The following is a 26,155-nucleotide window of genomic DNA, read 5'->3' as shown; positions in this document are numbered from 1 at the left end:
CTTGACCTAAACACTCCACAATTTGTTGCTTCTCAGCAGCTGACACATCCTTTTTCTTTCCCATTTTGGCAGAAAATGTAGGCTGCTTAATAATGTGGGACAGCCTTCTTAAGTAGTCTTGCCGTTCATTGGACACACCTGCCAAACTAATTAGCACAGGTGTTTGCAATTGCTTACAGTGATGTAAATAGCCCTGACACACATCACCATCAATGAGTTTAACTGACAAACAAACAAATTCTTCCCTTATCACTCCTAAACACTTTTTGCATAATAATTTGGAACACAGTGTACATGTGCTTTTCCACAAAACACCAGTGGTTCACGTAGTGAATCTTACAGTTCTAACTTGCCAACCGTGGTCTGTATGGAGTTGTTCAATAAAGGGCCCAAAATTAAGATAACATAGACGGGAGATGTCTCTGTGAATAGGAATTCCTAAGAATTTGATACCCTGTGAGGGCCAGGCAAAGGGAAAGTTGGACTGGATGAAATCGTGTATGGATTTGGGGAGGGAGACATCGAGGGCCTCAGACTTTGCTGTATTGATTTTAAAATTTGACCATGTAACAAAGTGATCTATTTCAGCCATAACAGCAGGGATGGATATATGTGATTGAGTGATATATACTAGGACATCATCAGCAAATAGAGAGCACTTGTACTCGGTGCCTCCCACCTCAATCCACCTAATATAGGGGTTATGGCGAATTGATGACAGCAGGTGCTCCGTCACTCGGATGTATAAGAGAGGGGACAGAGGACATCCCTGCCTTGTCCCATTGGTGATTATGAAAGGTGATGAAAATGTTCTGACGCGCCCTCTGGGCCTTGGGACATCAGAAGCCGGACCCTTTTTGGTGGATGCTGGTGGTTGTAGTCTCTGTGGCGGCGACCCGGTTCCGTGGCTCAGGGCGGTCAAACCAGTGGCGGAATTATTTATGTGGTTTTGATGTTTAAATGTCCGACTACGCCACCCGTGGATTGCGGTCAGAGTGAACCGCCGCTGCAGGGCAGACCGCTGAGGCGGGTGTTGTGGGTGCAGCAGAGCGTAGCATAACTCCCCATGGGAGGAGTATAGCCTCAGGGCAGTATATGCGGAGGATGGGGGTGATGGTGCAGGGCAGCAGCAGTAATGACACGGAGTCAGTTCTTATTATCCAGACCACTTCTGCAGGTAACGGCAGCCCACGTCGTACTGTGCTCACAAGGTGAGGGGCTCAGACAACTCCCAGATAACTTTGTAGCGCTTCACAGGACCCCCTTTGTGTGTCCTTTGTCTGGCCTTTCTTACCAACCCTTCTGTCCAGCTGCCTCGGGCCTCCTCTTGGTAAAATTGGTGCCAGTTTCCCTGACCCTATGTGCTGCCCTCCTAGTGGGTGTAGCGAGGTGCTGCGCCACATAAAATGTCACAGCCTCCGGTTTCTAGCTGAGGGTCTTTTCCCACCTCCACTAGTTTCGGGGACCGGTCTCCCCCTTTGGCCTGACCCCTCCAGGCAGGTGGATTCGGGCGTGCGGTGGCGACTCTCCCGTCCACACCCCTGGGATCCCTTCATTCCTCGTTCCTGGAGCCTTCTCCGCTCCTCTTCCTTCCTTCTCCCTCTTCCAGGCCTGGGCCTCTGTTACTAGGCCTGCCTCTGGAGCAGAGCTCATGCAGAGCCCCTGCTCCCTGTCACTTCTGCTCAGACTTCTCTGCACTGAACTAAGATGGTGCCCACCTTTTATACTCCCTTCTCAATGCACCCAGGAACTGCTTTCTCACTGCTCCTCCACTAGAGGGTACCCCTTCCTCAGTGTTCCCTCCCCCCACTCCAGCCAGGGACAGGGACTGTGGTGCCCATCTCAGGGGCATATTGGTCGCCCTGCCCCACGGCAATGTGGTGTAATGCATGCAGGTGTCGGGGTCCTGATCCACACTCCATCCTTACCTGAGAGTGAGATATCCTAGACCCCTACCCAAGCTTTTTAAGAGAATAATATATGGTGTGCCAGGAGACTCTATGGAATGCTTTCTCAGCATCCAACGAGAGTATCTAATTACAAATTTTTAACTGCATCTAGCCCAGGAAATACTTTGTGCCTAGTAGCAGTGTCTGCTAGTCAGCGGATTATCCCAGCTGTTAAGCAAGCTACACCACCTGTAGTTTGGAAACTTAATTTTTTCAAAGGAAATGCTTCGGGACCACGGGATACTCAGTGAAGAGCATCAGGAGGCACCCCAAGGCATAGGGGCTGGGACTGGCGGTAGGACACCTTGCGGTGGACAGCCGAGCTCGATCCTTATGAAAGCTTTTTAACTGCAGCAGCTTTAGTGGATGCTACTGGAGCTGGAATTACGCGGCTGCTGGCATGAGACTTGACCTCCAATAGATCCTTGTAAAAGGATTTAAAGTGTATTCATTCAAATTAGAGAGACAATTTAAATTAAAAAGCTTAGAGCTGCCTCCACCACAGGGGGGCTCGCTCGACCCACCAGCGGACAGGCACCAGTATTGGGAGAGGGGGGCTGGCAGTCAGGGTCCACCGCGGCTCTGACACAAACGGAGGTGGCACGGGCAGGAACGGACTGGCCGTGTCGGCATCTCACTTTTTGGATTTTAGAAGGGCATGACATGCCTATATCTGTGTCTCCCCCTCCTTTTACTCCTCCACCTCTTTTCATTTCGCATGACTAGATGTACTTGTCACTTTTCCATGTGTTAGTTATGTCTTCTGAGCAGTTTGTCAGCTTTTGGACACCTTTGAAGGTGTTTTCTATGTGTTTCTATGTGTTTTTGTTTGCCTGCCATTGGTTTTAACGGTGTTCGAAGGTGTTCGACGAACAGTTCGACGACAGTTCGGCGAACACAAGGGCGTTCGACGAACCGAACCGAACTCGAACACTACGTGGGTGGCTCAACACTACTTATGACCAGTTCATGCAACGTTATGAGAATACCCTATTTATTATATTGAAGGCTAGACCATGCAATAAAAGCACTTTTTCCATTTACCATCCATGTCTCCCCTATTTCCTCACAGATTGTAAGCTTGCGAGCAGGGACCTCACTCCTAGAGGTATCTGTTGAATTATGTGTTTAATCTGCAATGTCTTTATTATCTGTACAAGTCCCCTCTGAAATGTAAAGTGCTGCTAAAATAGAAATGAAAATTATTACTATTTTTAGACTCTACTTTATTACACAAAACGATTGAATCTTTTTCTTTTTGCAAAAATGAAAAAAAAAAATAATTTACTTGAAGCCCTCTCAATTTTTTTATTCCCTAAATCTGTTTAAAAGTATATGTAATGAAGTGTAAATATGTTAATATACTCACTGATCGGCATTTTCCCCATTTTCCATCTCCGCTCCAGTCCTCTTCTCAACGACATGACTGCAATTCTCTCCAGATCACACTGAAGCTATGTGAGTCGAAAGAGGCTTTTACAATGTAAGACTATAAAAAGTCAGAACGAGGTTCCATAGTCTTACATTGTAAAAATAACTTTCGGTTCACACACAAACCCCATTCCAATCCAGCGAGTCGCAATTTCAATAACTTGAGAGGTAAGAAGAATGGAGCGGTGCTGGAAACTGGGGAAGGTGATGATTGTTGAGTTTATTACCACATTTACACTTCATTACATATACATTTCGATAGGTTTAGGGAATAAAAAATGTTGTGGGGGGACTTCTTTAATTTCTAAATTCTTTACTTTTTGCTCCTGTTAGTTTTAGTTTGATAAAATTACATTAACAGTTCTATAATCTAAGTCATGTTAATGCTTTTTAAACTAAAAATGCAATTAAACATAGTAATATAGATTAAAAAGAGTTCGATATGACCCCCTGTTTTGCAGAAAAAGATTAGTTGGTGATTTTTATTGCATTACATAAGTGATCATCCTCAAGGGCAAACACACCTTAGTGTTATACCATCAGCTGCCATGGAGTCCTCGGAAAGCGGAGGATTTTCAACTAGGCAGCAAGAACCTGCACATTTGTAGGAAACAAGCAAGTTAAGAAATTGGGGGTACAGATGGAAATTGAGTGGCACTCATCACTGGTGCATTAATTTGTGCTTTATTATTCCAGGGTTATATGGGAACATAAAATGAAGACAAACAGACTGAGCTACAGTTGTTTCGCGTGTAATTGTGCTTCATCTGGTCAAGGCCGGATGAAGTGCAATTAGACGCGAAACAGCTGTAACCCAGTCTGTGTGTCTTTACTTTGTATGGACATATGATCTTGGAATAATAAAGCACAAAATAATGCTCCAGGTGGTGAGAGCCACTCATTTTCCATTTATACTCATCATTTTTGAAGATTATATTTCTGCACAGTTGAGCACCAACAACCAGCATTGCATAGTCCAGTGGAATATACTTGCCGCAAGCCGGTCTGCTAATCTTTAGAAATGGAAGTTAAGAAATTGGCCTTACATTTATAGAATGAGCATGGAGGATGAAATAAGTAGCAGCTCTTCTATGAACACCAGTGACTAGCCTGAATATAGGAATGAGAACTACTGTAAATGACTGGGTGACATTGACATTTCCTCCACAGAATTTTGTTTTCAAGCTGCCCACTATTTAAAATGATAAAAAGTGGCTGCATGCTTCGAGTCTCCGCACACCAGTATTTCAGAAATAGTATATGATCATGCCGAGGTCAACTTCTCCCCCTGACTGAGACACTCAATGTACTGCTGAGCAGCAATGAACTAGAATCAATATCCCACCCCTGTAGGTGACACACAGTGAAGGAGAAATTTTTGACCCCATGCTCAGCAGGCCACTGATACTGGAGATATAATTGGAAGACTTCTACATGCTGCTCCCACGTGGGGTCATGAGGAGTTATCTCTGACTATTGCTACCTTAATAATCATGAAAAGCATTTCCTAGAATAAAGGAGAGAGGAAGGGAGCAAGGCTGGGAGAGCATTGGAAATAAGACTTGGGATTAAGTGGAATAGAACAATTGTTCAGTAATTTGAGAATTGGGGTTATTTGTTGGACATGGAAAAAGGTATAGAAGAGTATAGATTGACAGAAACAATCACAGCATCCTGCTTAGATTCAAATGTATTGCAGTCCGATTTTTTGATCCATGCTGTATACTTGTAAGAGGGAGGAGGGCAGTAAATGCTAGTTGCACCCTTACATAAAAGACCTGCGATATAAGAAATGTATTAATGGATGTTTGGTTTATGTAAATATATTTATGTTGTATGTTATGTGTACATTATGTATATGTGTGCCCATGCGTGGTCAGGTCACCTTGTTTGATAATTTGAAATTGGCTGGCAAGGCCGAGTACACAGTGTTACACCAAAACCCAGGCAAAGCTTCAAGACAGTAGGTGTGGTGTGAAGGAGTGAGCACCATCTATAGAAATAGTGCACTACTCAGTAAACAGTAAGTAATGACCTGCACCACCTACAGTATGCGATATAATATTTGTAGTGCATGAAAATAACATAGGGTACAAAGTTAACATAATTTTGATGAAAAAAACATAAAAGGCATCCCACTATGTCAAGGTGACCCTATTCAGAACGGTCCTAACCTCTAATATAAAAACCTAACCATATGTCAAATGATGTAAATGTAAATAAGGGCCAAGCAGGACCGAGACCCTCACTGATGGACCCTCAGCCATGTTGAGTATTATAAATGTAATGTCTAGTAGAGATGAGCGGTGTTCGACTAGAACTGTTCGCCAATCTCAAATTCGAGCTGTTTTGGGCGGTGTTCGAGTCGTTCGACGAATGCGAACGATTTGCAAAAAATTCGGCTGTTCGAGGTTATGTTCGATAACTGTTCGTGCACCAAAAGGTGTCCTGCATGTCTGGCGCTATTTAGAGCACCAATCATGCAGGGATTGTCTGCCACTCACTGTAATGCTACAGCCATGGTGGTTGTGGCATTACAGTGGTTGCCCAAATCGATGGGAACAGTGCTCACAGTGAAACATGAAAAGCCGACAATTCAGCAGCGGCATACACCGGTACCCGACAATTTAGTACCGAAAGAATAGAGTATCACACATAGATTAGATAGATAGAAACATGTCAGTCACATATATAAGAAGTACAGCGACAGTGTTGGTTACTGTACTTGTCATTTAGTGTTAAAGGATTTATTTAAAAAAATATTAGTGTTTTCATGCACCGTCTCTTTAAAAAAGCCGGCCGGCAATTCAGCATCAGTACCCGACAATTTATAACAGAAAGAATAGAGCATCACACATAGATTAGATAGATAGAAACATGTCAGTCACATATATAAGAAGTACAGTGATAGTGTTGATTACTGTACTTCTCATTTAGTGTTAAAATAAAGGATTTATTTAAAAAAAAATTGTCATGGGGTTCCCCGTAATTTTAGTCTCTAGCGGAGGTTAAGCAGACGGTTGGGGCAGATGTTTGAAGCCTGGGAAGGGGGTAATACCCACGGAGCTTCCCAGGCTACTAATATCAGCCCCCAGCTGAATACCTAGCCTTTACTAGCTATTAAAATGGGGGACCCCCAAAAAAATGTCGTGGGGTGCCCCCTATTTTAATAGCTAGCAAAGGCTAGGCAGACAGCTGGGGGCTGATATTAATAGCCCAGGAAGGGTGCCATGCATATTGGCCCCCTCCCAGGCTAGAAACACCAGCCGTCAGCCGCCCCAGAAATGGCGCATCCATAGGATGCGCCAATTCTGGCACTTAGCCTCGCTCTTCCCACTGCCCTGTAGCAGTGACAGTGGGGTAATAGGGCTGGGGTTGATGTCAGCTTTTAATGCCAGCTGACATCAAGCCCAGGTTAGTAATGGAGAGGCGACTATAAGACACCCCCATTTCTAACCCCATAGTCAAAGTTAAAAAAAAAACACAAACACCCAGAATAAAGTCCTTTAATTTAAATAAAGACACAATTCTTTATTGTTCTAAATTAAACCATACTTACCATCACGCCCATTCCAGCTGAAGCCAACAATCTCCTGCAGTAAAAGTAAAATAAAAAGAAACATCATCCTTACCTTTCCATGGTTCCCATGACAGCTTCAGCTCTGCTACATTCACATGACAGGCTGGACCGTAGCAGAACGCTGCCATCCAGCTTGCCATGCCGTAGACACTGAGAAGCGCAGGCATGCTTGCGCTCTGCCGTGTCTGGCTGTGACGGCATAAATATGAGCCGAGTTCATGTCCAATGAACTCAGCTCACCTCATGCACGTCACTGACAGCGTGGGAAAATTCTCCTGCGCATGCGGTGATTGCAGGAGAATTTTCTCACGCTGTCAGTGACGTGCATTAGGTGAGCTCATGTCTAATGAACTCAGCTCACCTCATGCACGTCACTGACAGCGTGGGAAAATTCTCCTGCGCATGCGGTGAGTGCATGAGAATTTTCCCACGCTGTCAGTGACGTGCATGAGGCGAGCTCATGTCCAATGAACTCAGCTCACCTCATGCACGTCACTGACAGCGTGGGAAAATTCTCAGCGTTCAGTGCTTGAGCAGTAGAATTCTCCCATGCTCAGCTGCGATCCAGCCTGTCATCTCATTGCCATCCCAGCATGGGAGAACTCTACTGCTCAAGCGCTGAGCGCTGAGAATTTTCCCACGCTGTCAGTGACATGCATGAGGAGAGCCGAGTTCATTGAACATGAGCTCACCTCATGCACGTCACTGAAAGCGTGGGAAAATTCTCCTGCACTCACCGCATGCGCAGGAGAATTTACCCATGCTGTCAGTGACGTGCATGAGGTGAGCTGAGTTCATTGGACATGAACTCGGCTCATCTGGATGCCGTCACAGTCAGACACTGAGGAGCGCAAGCATGCCTGCGCTTCTCAGTGTCTGCCACAATGCAAGCTGGATGGCAGCTGAAGCTGTCGTGGGAACCATGTAAAGGTAAGGATGATGTTGCTTTATTATTTTACTTTTATTGCAGGAGATCGTTCGCTTCAGCTGGAATGGGCATGATGGTAAGTATGGTTTAATTTAGAACAATAAAGAATTGTGTCTTTATTTCAATTAAAGGAACTTATTTTGGGTGTTTGTGTTTTTTTGTAACTTTGACTATGGGGTTAGTAATGGGGGCGTCTTATAGACGCCTCTCCATTACTAACCTGGGCTTGATGTCAGCTGGCATTATAAGCTGACATCAACCCCAGCCCTATTACCCCACTGCCACCGCTACAGGGCAGTGGGAAGAGCGAGGCTAAGTGCCAGAATTGGCGCATCCTATGGATGCGCCATTTCTGGGGCGCTGTCGGCTGGTGTTTCTAGCCTGGGAGGGGGCCAATATTCATGCCACGCTTCCTGGGCTATTAATATCAGCCCCCAGCTGTCTGCCTAGCCTTTGCTAGCTATTAAAATGGGGGGGTCCCCACATCATTTTTTGGGGGTCCCCCATTTTAATAGCTAGTAAAGGCTAGGTATTAAGCTGGGGGCTGATATTAGTAGCCTGGGAAGCTCAATGGGTATTATCCCCTTCCCAGGCTTCAAACATCTGCCCCAGCCGTCTGCTTAAACTCCGTTAGAGACTAAAATTATGGGGAACCCCACGCCAATTTTTTTTTTAATAAATCATTTATTTTAACACTAAATGAGAAGTACAGTAATCAACACTATGACTGTACTTCTTATATATGTGACTGACATGTTTCTATCTATCTAATCTATGTGTGATGCTCTATTCTTTCAGATATAAATTGGCAGGTACCAATGCTGAATTGCCCGCCGGCTTTTTTAAAGAGACGGTGCATGAAAACACTAATATTTTTTTTAATAAATCCTTTAACACTAAATGACAAGTACAGTAACCAACACTGTCACTGTACTTCTTATATATGTGACTGACATGTTTCTATCTATCTAATCTATGTGTGATACTCTATTCCTTCTTGTCTAAATTGGCGGGTACCGGTGTATGCCACTGCTGAATTGCCGGCCGGCTTTTTTAAAGTGAGTGTCTTCTGAGCAGTTTGTCAGCTTTTGGACACCTTTGAAGGTGTTGTCTATGTGTTTCTATGTGTTTTTGTTTGCCTGCCATTGGTTTTAGCGGTGTTCGACGGTGTTCTAAGGTGTTCGCCGAACAGTTCCACGAACATACCGGTGTTTGACGAACCGAACCGAACCCGAACACTACAGGGGTGGCTGAACACTAATGTCTAGCTCAAAGAAAATGGAGTCCACAACCTTATTTGCACAGAGTGCAAAAATTTGAAATAAAAAACTAAAGAGATTGACTGGAATATAAGTTGGTATGCATGCCGCATGTAGACGCATGTTCACACTGGCCACTAAACAGACAAAGCCTAAGATAAAAACAAAATGAAAAAATACTCTGTGGTAAATAAGTAAACAGCAACAGTGCATGAAAATAAAGTAGGGTACTTAGTTAATATCATTTTTATAAAAAAAAACATAAAATCCATCCCACTGTGTCAAGGTGACCCTATTCGGGGTCCTAACCTCTATTATTAAAACCTTACTGTATGTCAAATGATGGAAAAGTGAACATGCGCCTACATGTTGCATGCATACCAAATTATATTTCAGTTCATCTCTTTAGGTTTTTATATATTTTTGCAGCCACTACTCAATCAAAGTAAATGAAGATTTACCTATACACTCTATAAACCTCATAATGTGCCGCTATGACGTCTCTTACAGGAGTATTTGCAAACAAATTAACTTGCCTGATATTACCGAAAGTCACCCAGTTTTTAAACTGCCTCACCCAGTCACCCTGTGAGATATACCTACCATCACACGGTCTACAGGACTAATAGTTAGAAAAAAAATACTACTACTAGTAATTACTATTACTTCTGATAAAAATAATAATATTGTAATAAGAAGTAATATAAAAATAATAATTAATAAAATAATAATAATATTAACAAAGTCCATTCAGGTAACTACCCTAATCTAACCTTTTTCGGTATAGAAGGAGTTAACAGACCAGGGGAGGCTGGAAGACAGCTTTGCTTAAGGCTATGTTCACACATTGTGTTTTTTCAGCATTTTTTTGATGCTTTTTATGCAAATATTCTGCTGTATTTTACAGTGCCAGCAAAGCCTATGAGATTCCAGAAATCTCATCCAAACAACTTGGTTTTTGTTCAGGATTTTCTACAGAATTTTTCTGCAGAATAGAGAACGTCACTTCTTTCAGCGTTTTTTCAACGCTTTTCACCTGTTGGAAGTAATGGGTGGTGAAAAAAACGCTGAAAAAACGCACCAAAAATGCAGGTGTCAATTTTTCAGTGTTTTTTGTGCCAAGACCTGATGAAATAGAATGAGATTTTTATTTTTTCACTGAAGTTTACGTCTATACATAAAAAGATGAAAGGACAGTGAAAAAAAAATGCAGCAAAAACCACAGCAAAAATGCACCAAAAACACAGCAAAAAACAAGCAAAACCTGAACAAACCTTCCAGGCAAGAAATCAGGTTTTGCTGCAGAAAAAAAAAAACGCTGAAAAAACGCAATGTGTGAACATGGCTTATCAGTTTCTGGATCTTAATGTTAAATACATCCCATCCTAATGGTCTAAATAAAAGAACCAATCTTATTCTACTGTTATTGATAGTCCAGAATTTCATGTTTCTGTATGTATATATTTAACTTTAAAAAGTTTTTCACGTTTATCATAATTTTATTTATGTAGTATTTTTCTAACACACACCTGTACCCAGCGTTAACTATTGGAGACCCAGCATTGAAGAAAATGCATTATGCTTAGAGTAAGGAGCGGTGTGTTATGTCGTTGCCATTTTTCATAGAATCTGTTTTTTTTCTATATGTATGGAGCCATGAAGATGTTTTTTCACTATACTCAATAAATGTATGGATTTTTAATGAAGTGAGTGGTGAGAGCAGATAGAGAGTGACAGACCCCACACTACACTTGGAGGACAGGTAGAGAGTGACAGACCCCACACTATACATGGAGGACAGGTAGAGAGTAACAGGCCCCACACTACACATGGAGGACACGTAGAGAGTAACAGGCCCCACACTACACATGGAGGACAGGCAGAGAGTAACAGGCCCCACACTAAACATGGAGGACAGGCAGAAAGTAACAGGCCCCACATTACACATGGAGGACAGCTAGAGAGTGACAGACCCCACACTACACATGGAGGACCGGTAGAGAGTGAAAGACCCCACACTACACATGGAGGACAGGTAGAGAGTGATAGGCCCCACACTACACATGGAGGACAGGTAGAGAGTAACAGGCCCCACACTACACATGGAGCACAGGTAGAGAGTGACAGACCCCACACTACACATGGAGGACAGGTAGAGAGTGACAGACCCCAGACTACACATGGAGGACAGGTAGAGAGTAACAGGCCCCACACTACATATGAAGGACAGGTAGAGAGTGACAAGCCCCACACTACACATGGAGGACAGGTAGAGAGTAACAGGCCCCACGCTACACGTAGAGGACAGGCAGAAAGTGAAAGGCCCCACACTACACATGGAGGACAGGTAGAGAGTAACAGGCCCCACACTACACAAGGAGGACAGGTAGAGATTGACAGGCACCAAACTACACATGGAGGATAGGTAGAGAGAAACAGGCCCCACACTACACATGGAGGACAGGTAGAGAGTGACAGGCCCCACACTACACATGGAGGGCAGGTAGAGAGTGACAACATCCACATTACACACCAAAAGCAGGTAGAGAGTGACAGAACCCGTACTACACATGAAGGGCAGGTGGAGAGTGACAGACCCCACACTACACATGAAGGACAGGTAGAGAGTGACAGACTCCACATTATACACCAAAAGCAGGTAGAGAGTGACACACCCCGCACTACACATGGAAGACAGGTAGAGAGTGACAGACCCCACACTACACACCAAAAGCAGGTAGAGAGTGATAGACCCTGCACTACACATGGAGGGCAGGTAGAGAGTGACAGACCCCACACTACACATGGAGGCCAGGTAGAGAGTGACAGACTCCACATTACACACCAAAGCAGGTAGAAAGTGACAAACCCGCACTACACATGGAGGGCAGGTAGAGAGTGACAGACCCCACACTACACATGGAGGACAGGTAGAGAGTGACAGACCCCACACTAAACATGGAGAACTGGTAGAGAGTAACAGGCCCCACACTACACATTGAAGACACGTAGAGAGTGACAGGCCACACACTTCACATGGCGAACAGGTAGAGAGTGACAGACTCCACATTACACACCAAAAGCAGGTAGAGAGTGACAGACCCTGCACTGCACATGGAGGACAGTTAGAGAGTGACAGACTCCACACTACACATGGAGAACAGGTAGAGAGTGACAGACTTCACACTACACACCAAAAGCAGGTAGTGAGTGACAGACCCCGCACTGCACATGGAGGACAGTTAGAGAGTGACAGACTCCACACTATATATGGAGGACAGGTAGAGAGTGACAGACTCCACACTACACAAGACGACAGGTAGAGAGTGACATACCCTGCACTACACATGGAGAACAGATAGCGAGTGACAGACCCCGCACTACACATGGAGGACAGAGAGAGTGACAGACCCTGCACTACACATGGAGGACAGGTAGAGAGTGATAGACGCCATACTACACATCGAGGACAGGTAGAGAGTGATAGCCCCCGCACTGAATATGAAGGGAAGGTATGAAAGTGACAGACCCTGCACTACACATGGAGGGCAGGTAGAGAGTGATAGACGCCGTACTACACATCGAGGACAGGTAGAGAGTGATAGACCCCGCACTGAATATGAAGGGAAGGTATGAAAGTGAGAGACCCTGCACTACACATGGAGGGCAGGTAGAGAGTGATAGACCCCGTATTACACATAGAGGACAGGTAGAGAGTGACAGACCCCCACACTACACATGGAAGACAAGTAGAGAGGGAAAGACCCCCACACTACACATGGAGAACAAGTAGTGAGGAACAGACTCTGAATTACATATGAAGGTAAGGTAGAAAGTGACAGACCTTGCACTACAGATGGAGGGCAGGTAAAGAGTGATAGACCCCGCACTGCATATGGAGGATGGGTAGAAAGTGACAGAGCCCCACAATACACATGGAGAACAGGAAGAGAGTGATAGACCCCACACTACACAAAGAGGACAGTTAGAGAGTGACAGATTCCAAACTACACATTGAGGACAGGTAGAGTGACAGACACTGCACTACACATGGAGGACAGTTAGAGAGTGACAGACCCTGCACTACACATGAAGGATAGGTAGAAAATGATGGACCCCGCACTGCACATGGAGGATGGGTAGAAAGTGAAAGACCCAAACACTACAAATGGAGGACAGGTAGAGAGTGACAGACCCACAATACACACCAAAAGCAGGTAGAGAATGACAGACCCCACACTACACATGGAGGGCAGGTAGAGAGTGACAGACCCCACACTACAAATGGAGGGCAGGTAGAGAGTGACAGACCCCACACTACACATGGAGTGCAGGTAGAGAGTGACAGACATCACACTACAAATGGAGGGAAGGTAGAGAGTGACAGACCCCGCATTACACATGGAGGACAGGTAGAGAGTGAAAGACCCCACGCTACACATTGAGGACAGTTAGAGAGTGAAGGACCCCACACTACACAATGAGGACAGGAAGTGAGTGACAGACCCCACATTGCACATGGAGGACAGGTAGAGAATAAAAGACCCTGAATTACACATGAAAGACAGGTAGAGAGTGACAGAGCACACACTACACATGGAGAGCAGGTAGAAAGTGACAGACCCCGCACTACACACGGAGAACAGGTAGAGAGTGACAGACACCGCATTACACATTGAGGACAGGTAGAGAGTGACAGACCACACACTACACTTTTAGGACAGGTAGAGAGTGACAGACCCCGTATTACACATGGAGGACAGGTAGAGAGTGACAGACCCCGCACTACACATGAAGGACAGAGAGAGTGACAGACCCTGCACTACACATGGAGGACAAAAAGAGTGACAGACCCTGCACTACACATGGAGGACAGAGAGAGTGACAGACCCTGCACTACACATGGAGGACAAAAAGAGTGACAGACCCTGCACTACACATGGAGGACAGGTAGAGAGTGACAGACCCTGCACTACACATGGAGAACAGATAGCGAGTGACAGACCCCACACTACACATGGAGGACAGGTAGAGAGTGACAGACCCCACACTACACATGGAGGACAGGTAGAGAGTGACAGACCCTGTACTACACATGGAGGACAGGTAGAGAGTGACAGACCCTGCACTACACATGGAGGGCAGGTAGAGAGTGATAGACCCAGCACTGCATATGGAGGACATGTATAGAGGGACAGACTCTTAATTACATATGAAGGAAAGGTAGAAAGTGACAGACCCTGCACTACACAGGGAGGATAATTGACTGGTGCCGCTGAGCGGGAAGTTGAAACCTGGCCAGACGCAGACCAGGAATCAGTATCCATTATATTTAAGAAACTGCAAACTGTCTTTGAAAACTGCACTGAGATGGATCTCCAGATGAGGTTCTACCACTGTACCCAGAAACCTGAGGATAGTATCCGGGACTATGCCTGGCATCTACAAGAGGCATTGCGGGCCCTGAAACAGGTTAGTCCAGCCAGCATACAAGATGAGAATAAAATGCTGACAGAACAATTCATCCAGGGGATGAGGTCCCTGGAGGAAAGCAGAACTGTACGATGGTGGGCCCTAGATCATCCAAATGCCCCCTTTGACACCCTGAAGTACATGGCTATTTAGGGTCTGCAGCCCCTGGAACCATCAGATACGGCTATCCAGCGTTACCAGGTTGGTGCCACCCCAGTGCCCGCAGCACCCACTGCTCCTTCATTAACGGCTGAAACAAAGGTGCAAACAGTGCCCCCTAGCGAGCTGGACAACCTTCGCTCTGAAGTGCGTCAGCTGAGTAAAACCCTGGCCACTGTCCTGAGCACCCTGCAGCTACAAACGGAGCCCGAGCCGGAAGGAAGGATCCTACTCGCCGACTGTCCTGAGGATGTCCCCTGGATGAGGAGAAGAAGGAGGACAACGCCACCCCGCAGGAGGACAACGCCATCCCGTGGGAGGACCAACGACCAACGTCGCCCTCAAAGAGAATTCGTCCGCTACCGTTGCCACAAGGCAGGCCATACCACCCGGACCTGTCCTTTAAACGGGCAAACCCTGGGGCTGAGGGCCGACACCCAGGAGTAGACCAACCAGGCCCATCAAGCTGGTACCACCGGTTTGTAGGAGGAAGGCCTTTCCTGTCCATCGTGCTGGACGGTATAGCAACTCCTGCACTACTGGACACCAGGTCGCAGGTAACCATCATACCTGACATCCTCTACAAAAGGTACTGGTCCCTAGATGAACTCTATCCGCCAGCCCCAAATCTCTCTGTGTATGCATCCAATGGCCTTCCTCTTAACCTAGTAGGGGTTAAGAATGACAGTGAAGGTGGGGAGTGCGGAACTAAAGGACCAAGGGCTGATTGTAGTGGAGTCTAATACATTTGATACAGACTTGTATATGATACTTGGTTCAAATGTAGTTGGTACCTGTTTGGAAGAAGTGTTGGTCTTACTCCAACAGATGGCTGACACTGCCAAACCGGGGCAGAGGAAGGTGCTCCAGAAGGAAATTCGTGCCCTCCTGTACCAGCAACAGGTAAAACTAACAGCTGGTGAAATTGGTAATGTACGGGTGACTGACCCGATACCCATTGTGATTCCCCCAATGATTGAAATGCTGATTTGGTGTAGGGCAGCAATCTGTCTCAAGGGATAGAACTACCAGGCGGTAGTGAAGCCCATCAGTTCTACACTCCTAACTGCTAGAGGGGCAGTTGATGTACGCAATGGAAGGGTACCCGTACGCCTCCTAAATTGTGGGGAGGAGGAAGTTAAATTGCCACGATACGCCACTGTTGCCAGATTGTATACTGTGAATAATGATGCCATACACACAGTGGAATCCTTGACCACACCAGATACAGTGGAGGACAATGACTCTGAAGCTCAGCTGGAGGAATGGTGTCAACAGCTCCATGCTGGGACTGACGCCACTCCTGTCCATCTGAAACACGGTGTTTACAGAGTGGTTCAGGAATATGAACAAGTGTTTAGTAAACACCCACTTGATTTTGGAAGGGTTAAAGGGGTACAACACCACATACCCACCGGTAACCATCCACCCATTAAGGAGCATTAAAGACCCATTCCACCAGCACATTACCAAAACAGCCAAAGAAATGTTGCATGACATGAAAAAGGCAGGGGTAGTAAGGGATAGCTGTAGCCCATGGGCAGCTTCCCTGCTCCTGGTCAGGAAAAAGGATGGTAGCATGAGGATGTGTGAAGATTATAGACAAATTAATCGAATAACACATAAAGATGCATGCCCTTTGCCCCGTATAGAGGAATCCCTGGCTGCACTAAAATCTGCCAATTATTTCTCTGCATTGGATCTCACTAGCGGGTACTGGCAAGTCGCTGTTGCTGAGGAAGACCGGGAGAAGACAGCCTTCACCACCCCAATGGGATTGTGCAAATTTAACAGCATGCCGTTTGGACTCTGTAACGCACCCGGAGCGTTCCAGAGATTGATGGAGTGTTGCTTGGGACACCGGAACTTTGAGACAGTGCTGCTATTCCTGGATGACGTTATCGTGTACTCGAGGAGGTATGAGGACCATCTAAAGCACCTGACAGAGGTATTTGAGGCATTGTCCTGGTATAGGATGAAACTAAAACCTTCTAAGTGCCACCTGCTCAAGCAGAAGGTTCAGTACCTGGGACACGTGGTCAGCTCAGAGGGAGTAGCACCAGACCCGGAGAAGGTCACTGCCATCCAGAAGTGGCCTGAACCGAGAAACATCAAGGAAGTACGTCAGTTTCTGGGACTGGTCGGGTACTACAGGAGGTTCATAAAGGATTACACCAAAAAGGCAGCACCTTTCAAGATCTCCTGGTAGGACAGTCCAAGAAAGGAAAAAGTCCCCCATTCCAGTGGGGTAAGGAACAGGCTGAATCCTTTGCAGTAATGAAGGAAGTCCTAACTGTTGAATAAATCCTGGCTTACCCTGACTACAGCCAGCCTTTCCTGTTGTATACCGACGCCAGCAACGAGGGACTGGGAGCTGTGTTGTCCCAGATACAAAACGGCAGAGAAAAGTTAATTGCGTATGCCAGTAGGAAGCTTCGCCCTACTGAGAGGAACCCGGAAAATTACAGTTCCTTCAAGCTGGAGTTCCTAGCCTTGGTCTGCGCTATCACTGAAAGATTCAAACATTACCTAACCTCAACAAAGTTCACAGCCTTTACCGACAATAATCCCTTGACACACCTGGAGACAGCCAGGTTGGGAGCCATGGAGCAGCGTTGGGTGGCCAGACTGTCGAATTATCAGTTCACATTCAAGTACCAGGCAGGTCACAAGAAAACCAATGCTGATGCCTTGTCAAGGATGCCCTACCAGTAGGACACTGAGGATGAAGTGGATGATCATGAAGAAATTGAACAACCTGCTTTCCACAGAAATGGAATGGTCCACGAGCAGCACACCTCCAGAAGATGTCATGGTAGGACGCCAAACCTTCTACCTCATCACAGCTGGAAGGAGACCCAGGACAGTGACCCGGTTGTCAGCCTCATCAAAAGACTGATAACCCAAGAAGGTTCTCACCTGGAGAAGAATGCTCCCCCACAAGCCAAACACCTGTGGAATGAGAGAAGCCGGCTGTTCATCTACAGAGAGAAGCTGTGCAGAAGGTATGTCAACCCCAAGACCCATGAAATGGTTTGGCAGATTGTTGTACCTAGGATGGATATCCAGATGGTGTTAGAGGCCTACCATGACCAAACGGGTCATTTTGGCTGGAAGAAGCTGGAAACCCTGCTGAAGGACCGATTCAATTGGGTTGGGATGCGGAGTTCCATAGAAAGGTGGTGCCGGAATTGTGGGCCCTGTAGCCTCAGAAGGAAAGACTACGGCAGCCAGAAATCACCCTTGCAGTCCATCAAGACAACCCAACCCCTGGAGATTGTCGCTCTGGATCACGTCAAACTGTCGTCCAGCAGATCAGGCTACTCCTATGCCCTGACCATGGTGGATCACTATTCCCAGTTCCTGGTGGTAGCCCCTGTCAAGGATCTGACAGCAGAAACTGCAGCAAGAACGTTTCAAGCCTACTTCTGCAGACCCCATGGGTATCCGGACAAGGTGCTAACAGATCAAGGCCCTGCTTTTGCAGCGGAGCTATTAAAGGAATTCTGTCACCTATATGGATGCAAGAAGATCCGGACTATGCCATATCATCCACAAACCAACGGTATGTGCGAGAAAATGAATAGCATCGTCATAAATCTGCTGAAAACCCTACCTTTAGAAGAAAGGAACCAGTGGCCAGAAAAGCTACCTGACCTAGTGGACCTGTATAACCACATACCCGTGAGTACTACAAATTGTACCCCAGCGTACCTTATGAGAGCAAGACCTGGAAAATTTCCCATGCACCTGGAGCTCGGAGTGGTAGAACCTGCTGCAGATACGTCCACTGAAGATTGGGACACAAGTCGGCAAGAGCAGTACAGGAAAGCACAGGCCTGTGTCGAAGACAGTCTAAAAAAGGTGATGGAAAGTCAAGAAGAACAGTACAAAAAGCATGCACCAGCAGAACCCTTGGTACCTGGAGAAATAGTGCTAAAGCGAAAAAGAAGAGGTCACAAGCTCGATGACCAGTGGGAAATAGAGCCCTACACCGTGTTAAACTCCAAATTTGACAACAGTAAAACCTGCCTGATCAGCAAGGATGGAGGTAAAACAACCGCAACAGTCTCAAGAGACCACTTGAAAGTGTTTCCAGGTCTACTGAAGACACAGGAGGAAGAAGCACCTCTTGGAATACCGGAGAAACCCGAGGAAGATGTGCTTCATGCAGTTCTAGGAGACTTCTCTGCGGACTGGCCTCAACTTGATGGAGCAGTTATTATACCAGTGATACACTTCTATCAGCAACAAGAAGAACCTCAACCACCAGTAGAACCTGTAAGCACCTTAGAAGAACCTGCTCAGGAACAGGAAGAGTCCCCAGTAAGAGGAGGATTACCCGTTGAGGCGGAGCCTGAAGGCCCAGTGATCAGTGCACTTGCCAGTCCCAGTCCTATAGAGAGTTTGAGGCAGTTCTATGACTTACCTACATGTAGACCTGAAAGGTTAGCGGATAGTGTATGCACAAACACAAGTACCACCCCAGTGCTACGAAGGTCCACACGCAGCGCACAAGGCCAAATCCCTGCCAGATATAGGGAATAAGTACAAAGTGCCTACATTGTAAATAGTTACCCAGTTGGGTAATGCCTACTGCTGTTTATAATCAGAGATGAGCGGTGTTCGACTCGAACTGTTCGCCAATCTTAAATTCGAGCTGTTTGGGCGGTGTTCGAGCCGCTCGACGAACAAGAACAATTTGAAAAAAAATCGGCTGTTCAAGGTTATGTTCGATAACTTTTTGTGCACCTAAATCATAGCTGGATTTTTTCTCAGTAATGCTGAAAATTAATGTTAATACGCAGTTTGAGTGTACAGTGGGGCAGGGGGAGGGGCAGGGGATGGATCTCTGCAGAAATAATGAAGATCTCCATTTTTTTTTCTCTTTCCCGCATTTACAGTGGGGAGGTGCAATCTGTCAGCCTATCAGCAGCGCACAAACGGAGCAAAATGATTTTTTTTACACAAGTAAGGGCATGTGTCATTGGCAGTGTATGTCACATGTCCTTGCCCTATAAGACCCAGCCATTTTCCCCGTCGCCACAATTTTCTCACTGCTGCAGCTGCGTGTTAGATGGCACCGCTGTTGCTGTGTGTACTATACTTTGTTAATTTCAAGCCAATTTTCGCACAAATCTACAGATAGCTTGGGAGTAGGGAATAGTTGTGATTGCAGTCCTTTTAAGGACTAGGTTACATCATTTCCTACGACTTTTATCAGGCAGGTCTGTGCTCTTAAATAGATAGGTTGGGAGTAAAGACTAATTGTAATTGCAGTCCTTTTCAGGGCTAGGTTTCATCAGTTCCTATCACTTTTTGCCAGGCAGGTCTGTGCCAGTGCTGTGCAAGTTTTTTTCACAGCATTTGGCTAAATCTAGCAAAGCAAATAATTTTTGTCCTCTTGCAATGTGTGTTAGTCAGTGGAGAAGCCTATCTGTGTTGCAAGCTACACCACCTGTGTATAGAATACAATTTTTTTTACTGCACCTAGTGAAGTAAAACCTTTTGGGCATAGCATGATTCTATTAGTCCATCTATACTAACCTCCACCAGGTTGCAAATTCAATATAATTTTTATCTGCATCGAGCTCTGAAAAAAAATTTCGGCTTGTAGCAGTGTGTGTGACTTGTACTATTAGTCCATCTATACTAACCTCCACCAGGTTGCAAATTCAAAATAATTTTTTTCTGCATCTAGCTCTGAAAAAATATTTTGGCTTGTAGCAGTGCGTGAGACTTGTTCTATTAGTCCATCTATACTAACCTCCACCAGGTTGCAAATTCAATATAATTTTTTTCTGCATCTACCTCTGAAAAAATATTTTGGCTTGTAGCAGTGTGTGAGACTTGTTCTATTAGTCCATCTATACTAACCTCCACCAGGTTGCAAATTCAATATAATTTTTATCTGCATCTAGCTCTGAAAAAATATATGGGCTTTGGCTTGTAGCAGTGTGTGGGACTTGTTCTATTAGTCCATCTATACTGACCTCCACCAGGTTGCAAATTCAATATAATTTTTTTCTGCATCTAGCTCTGAAAAAATATTTCGGCTTGTAGCAGTGTGTGAGACTTGTTCTATTAGTCCATCTATACTAACCTCCACCAGGTTGCAAAATCAATATAAGTTTTATCTGCATCTAGCTCTGAAAAAATATTTGGGCTTTGGCTTGTAGCAGTGTGTGGGACTTGTTCTATTAGTCCATCTATCCTAACCTCCACCAGGTTGCAAATTCAATATAATTTTTTTCAGCATCTAGCTCTAAAAAAATATTTTGGCTTGAAGCAGTGTGTGAGACTTGTTCTATTAGTCCATCTATACTAACCTCCACCAGGTTGCAAATTCAATATAATTTTTATCTGCATCTAGCTCTGAAAAAATATTTGGGCTTTGGCTTGTAGCAGTGTGTGGGACTTGTTCTATTAGTCCATCTATTCTAACCTCCACCAGGTTGCAAATGCAATATAATTTTTTTCTGCATCTAGCTCTGAAAAAATATTTCGGCTTGTAGCAGTGTGTGAGACTTGTTCTATTAGTCCATCTATAATAACCTCCACCAGGTTGCAAATTCAATTTAATTTTTATCTGCATCTAGCTCTGAAAAAATATTTGGGCTTGTAGCAGTGTGTGGTACTCATTGTAGTAGGCCATCTATACCAAGCTCCACCAGCTTTGAAATGAATAATAATTTTTAGCTGCATCTAGCCCTGAATATAATTTTTCTTCCCAATAGTGGCAGCAATAGAAATATGGGGCGCGTGCCTGGCTAACAAAAATATACGCTTCATAACAAAAAACACCAGCCTAGCGCACTGCATTAATAAGATGGCAAAATCATCTCTCCCAGTGCTAGGCCTACTACGCCGGCTAGCATTCCTGTGCCTAAAACACAATGTATGGGTTTGCGCTAGCCACGATGCTGAGGGGTCTAAAGCTGCTGCTAACGCTTTATCACAATTCAATTGGCAGATTTTCACAGAGCTCTTCCCCAACGCCCACCCATTGGGCAACAGTTGCCCACCCTCCCTATGGGATCTAGTGGCGAATAGTTGATGCCATTAATCAGAGCGTCAGTTGTCCCGTCGACGTGGCAAGCATGCGGTAAGGCATGGGAAGAGTGGACTCGACTAGTAGCAGGCAGACGGGTTGACCAATGTGAACAAGCCAGATCACAAATCACCATAGAATTTCTCCACCAGCTAATGATGAGGGGCATATCAGGGGCGTCAGCACAGCGGTGTCTGATCGGAGTACCATTTCACTTCCAACTACTGAATTGGGGAGATGTGACAAAGATTCATCACCAGACAATCCATAAAAGGGTGGAAAAGGGGTCAGCCAAGTCAGGAGTGAAGACATCCCGTCCCGTGTCACTAAAACTGATTTCTCACGTCATATCCCTAACACCATTAACATGACACTCACAATTGAAGCAACGCTACTGTCTACTGCATTTGCGATCGCCTTCTTCGGGGCGCTATGCATAAACAAATTAGTCCCTCAATCCAAAATTACCACCAGTGGAGGCTTATTACACCAGGACGTTGTCATAGCCAATAATGCAATACGTCTACGCATACGCCAATCGAAAACGGTTCCAGCGGGCAGGGGCACTTGGGTACTTCTTCAACCCACAAACGGTACACTGAGTCGGGTAACAATAGTAAAAACATATATAACCATCAGATCACAAAGTAGTTTCTTCCTATCACACATTTATGGAACGTCATTATCAAGATACCAGTTCCAAGCTATATTTAATAAATGCATAACATCGGCAGGGATCCACCCCAAAGATTACGGGACACACTCATTCTGCATAGGCACGGCCATGGAAGCAGCAAGAGCAGGACTGTCAGAAATGGAAGTTAAGAGGATAGGGAGATGGCGATCCACGTGTTTGGCGAGATACATAAGACCGGACTTGTTATCCTAACGTGGTTTGTTTCATTTACAGGTGACGCTAAGCCAACAGTGTGGGTGATAGGCCACTCGTATATATATTGGGCAGAAAAAAGAGCGAAAGTCCGCCCAGGCGGGAGGAAATTAGAGTTTCATAACACATATTTCAACTGGAGAGGTAATAGAGGCCTGCTATGGCCACAGGTACTAATGGAGGTAATCAAGGAAGGGAGAGAGGCAAGAGGTCTGGTCATCTTAGTTATACAGGCCGGGGGAAACAACCTAGGTCATCACAAGAGCGCATAACTAATGGCGATAATGAAACTAGACACTGAGCGCTTCAGAGAATTTTTCACAAAACTAACTATAGTATGGTCAGAGATTGTGCCGATAGCGGTATGGCAAGGTGCGCGAGACATCACGGTCATCTAACGGACAAGGCGGGTAATAAATATTCGGATGGCAAAATTTAGAAGAGACAGAGGCGTACGACACCGACAACTGGAAGGAGATAAAGCAGGCCTCATACGGCCCGACAGAGTTAACTTAATGGATATTGGACTGGACATATTCCTGTCAGGACTCCAGGATGGAGTGGAACAAGTGTTAAGAGTGATGGGTGGGGGTCAGAGTCCTGCATACGAGTACGCAGGATCCTCCATGGCCTGGAAATAGAAAGGACATGTTGGAGAGTTACACTTCTTGGCCAACTTGCCGGAGTGGAGACCCAGGGCATGCTGCAACAAGCTGAATTATTTTAGAAATAAAATGGCTTTCTAATGGAATGAGTATAAAGAGTTAATAAAGCTGTGACCGATCCTCACCCATCCTGTTGTAAGAGTTACATTATTGTATTGTCAAGGAAAGGGAGGCGGTAGGGGGGCTGAGCGTCTGGGTTTGGTTGGGGGTCCCCACAGTCTGCCTAAGCTAGATGCATTTAAAAATTATTATTAGATACACAGGCGGTGCAGCTTGCTTCGCAGCTGGGCTACTATGCCCAAAGTATTGCCTAGGCTAGATGCAGTTAAAAATTCTACGCTGACTAGCAGACTCTGAAGCTTTGGAGCAGACCTCTGAGTAAACAGCTCTTCAGACGCAACCATCTGTGTTATCCCAAGCCATAGTATATGTAGTTTCTTACAGTTAAAAGGGGGGCGACCCAACCCACCTGAAATTGATGATGCCAACGTCACGTAAGACACAGCAAGGGGACTCCAAAAAGAGTCTCTATTTTTTCCCAAAATTGTGGCACAGACACCACTTAACCCTAGAACGCATACCTGGGGCCTCGCAGGCCCGCCTTGTTAATTGTTTTCTATTTTCTGCAAGATTACTTTATTTAGAATTTTGAAACTCTAGGTATTCTTCATGTATATAGTTGTTTGTCATTTGAGTTTGAGTTATTCCATGTTATTTGCACACGGGCCTAAAAGGCCCCAGGTATGTGAAAGTGTAGATTTTTATGGTCATGCGTTCTAGGGTTAAGTGGCATCAATTGCCCCACAGTTGCTTAAAACAGTTGGTGAGGTGATTTTACCAAATCCTCAAGCTTTTAGTCTCCCCAGGATGACACAGGGGTAGAAAAGTCCTTGCGAATCCATGATTTGTTCATCTTTATGAACGTGAGTCTGTCTATATTCTCAGTGGACAGCCGCGTGCGCTTATCTGTCAGCACACCACCAGCAGCGCTGAACACACGTTCAGAGAGAACGGTGGCTGCAGGGCATGACAAGATCTCCAAGGCGTAAGTGGCGAGCTCCGGCCATTTTTCCAGATTGTAATCCCAATATGAGCAAGGGTCCAGTGACACAGTCATGGCTTCGATGTTCACTTGGAGATACTCCAGTACCATCCTCTCTAGGCGTTGACTATGTGTCAGACTTCTTGTCTCCTGTGGCCTTGCAAAGGATGGTCTAAAAAAGTGGTGAAACGATTCCACAAAATTGCTGTTACCAGCAGATACTGTGTTACTGTTACGGTTTGAGTGATGAATAGTGTTGAGCCACCCCCGTAGTGTTCGAGTTCGGTTCGGTTCGTTGAACACCCGTGTGTTCGCCGAACTGTTCGTCGAACTGTTCGTCGAACACCTTCGAACACCGTTAAAACCAATGGCAGGCAAACAAAAACACATAGAAACACATAGAAAACACCTTCAAAGGTGTCCAAAAGCTGACAAACTGCTCAGAAGACATAACTAACACATGGAAAAGTGACAAGTACATATAGTCATGCGAAAATAAAAGAGGTGGAGGAGTAAAAGGAGGGGGAGACACAGATATAGGCATGTCATGCCCTTCTAAAATCCAAAAAGTGAGATGCCGACACGGCCAGTCCGCTCCTGCCCGTGCCACCTCCGTGTCGCCGGGTTTGTGCCAGAGCCGCGGTGAACCCTGACGGCCAGCCCCCCTCTCCCAATACTGGTGCCTGTCCGCTGGTGGGTCGAGCGAGCCCCCCTGTGGTGGAGGCAGCTCTAAGCTTTTTAATTTAAATTGTCTCTCTAATTTGAATGAATACACTTTAAATCCATTTACAAGGATCTATTGGAGGGCAAGTCTCATGCCAGCAGCCGCGGTAATTCCAGCTCCAGTAGCGTCCACTAAAGCTGCTGCAGTTAAAAAGCTTTTATAAGGATCGAGCTCGGCTGTCCACCGCAAGGCATCCTACTGCCAGTCCCAGCCCCTATGCCTTGGGGTGCCTCCTGATGCTCTTCACTAAGTATCCCATGGTCCCGAAGCATTTCCTTTGAAAAAATTAAGTGTCTAAACTACAGGTGGTGCAGCTTGCTTAACAGCCGGGATAATCCGCTCACTAGCAGACACTGCTACTAGGCACAAAGTATTTCCTGGGCTAGATGCAGTTAAAAATTTGTAATTAGATACTCTCGTTGGATGCTGAGAAAGCATTCCATAGAGTCTCCTGGCACGCCATATATGATTCTCTTAAAAAGCTTGGGGTAGGGGTCTAGGGGACCCTTTTATAGCCAAAATCACGGCCCTGTATCGCAATACGTCACCTAGGCTGAAGATAAATGGAACTGTAGCACCCTGAGGGCTCGGTTGCTACAGACGTATTGCACCTCACCCAGAGGTGTGATATCTCACTCTCAGGTAAGGATGGAGTGTGGATCAGGACCCGACACCTGCATACATTACACCACATTGCCGTGGGGCAGGGCGACCAATATGCCCCTGAGATGGGCACGACAGTCCCTGTCCCTGGCTGGAGTGGGGGGAGGGAACACTGAGGAAGGGGAACCCTGTAGTGCAGGAGCAGGGAGGAAGCAGTTCCTGGGTGCATTGAGAAGGGAGTATAAAAGGTGGGCACCATCTTAGTTCAGTGCAGAGAAGTCTGAGCAGAAGTGGCAGGGAGCAGGGGCTCTGCATGAGCTCTGCTCCGGAGGCGGGCCTAGTAACAGAGGCCCAGGCCTGGAAGAGGGAGAAGGAAGGAAGAGGAGCGGAGAAGGCTCCAGGA

This window comes from Phyllobates terribilis, unplaced genomic scaffold (assembly GCF_046119375.1).
Source record: "Phyllobates terribilis strain yellow unplaced genomic scaffold, ASM4611937v1 Scaffold_2__4_contigs__length_985480577, whole genome shotgun sequence".
Lineage (NCBI taxonomy): Eukaryota > Metazoa > Chordata > Amphibia > Anura > Dendrobatidae > Phyllobates > Phyllobates terribilis.
The sequence above is the reverse complement of the archived record's forward strand: the minus strand, read 5'-3'. Positions refer to the sequence as shown.